Below are 293 nucleotides of genomic sequence, written 5' to 3' on the forward strand. Positions count from 1 at the left end.
GTGTCGGATATGTTGAGTCAAGTAAGATCTATTAAAATTAATTTCGCCTCTTTTTCAGTGCGCTTTCTAGAAAATTTAAAATGACATATGGGACCTGTGTGACCTGCATTTGTGTGTATTTCACTGAATAGTCCTGAGCTAAGGGCTTGATCAGATTTAGGTTCAATTTTCTGGCAATCTCAGGGTGATGCCACGTTCTTCCGTCGGGAGGCACTTAGTGTCTGCTGACCTCCCTTTTTGTGATGCTTGCGGCCACTGATGTTCAAAGCATGGTCCATTTACCCTTTTGGGGT

This window comes from Callorhinus ursinus, unplaced genomic scaffold (genome assembly GCF_003265705.2).
Source record: "Callorhinus ursinus isolate GAN/ISIS: 27379988/994484 unplaced genomic scaffold, GSC_fseal_2.0 scaffold15, whole genome shotgun sequence".
Classification (NCBI taxonomy): Eukaryota; Metazoa; Chordata; class Mammalia; order Carnivora; family Otariidae; genus Callorhinus; species Callorhinus ursinus.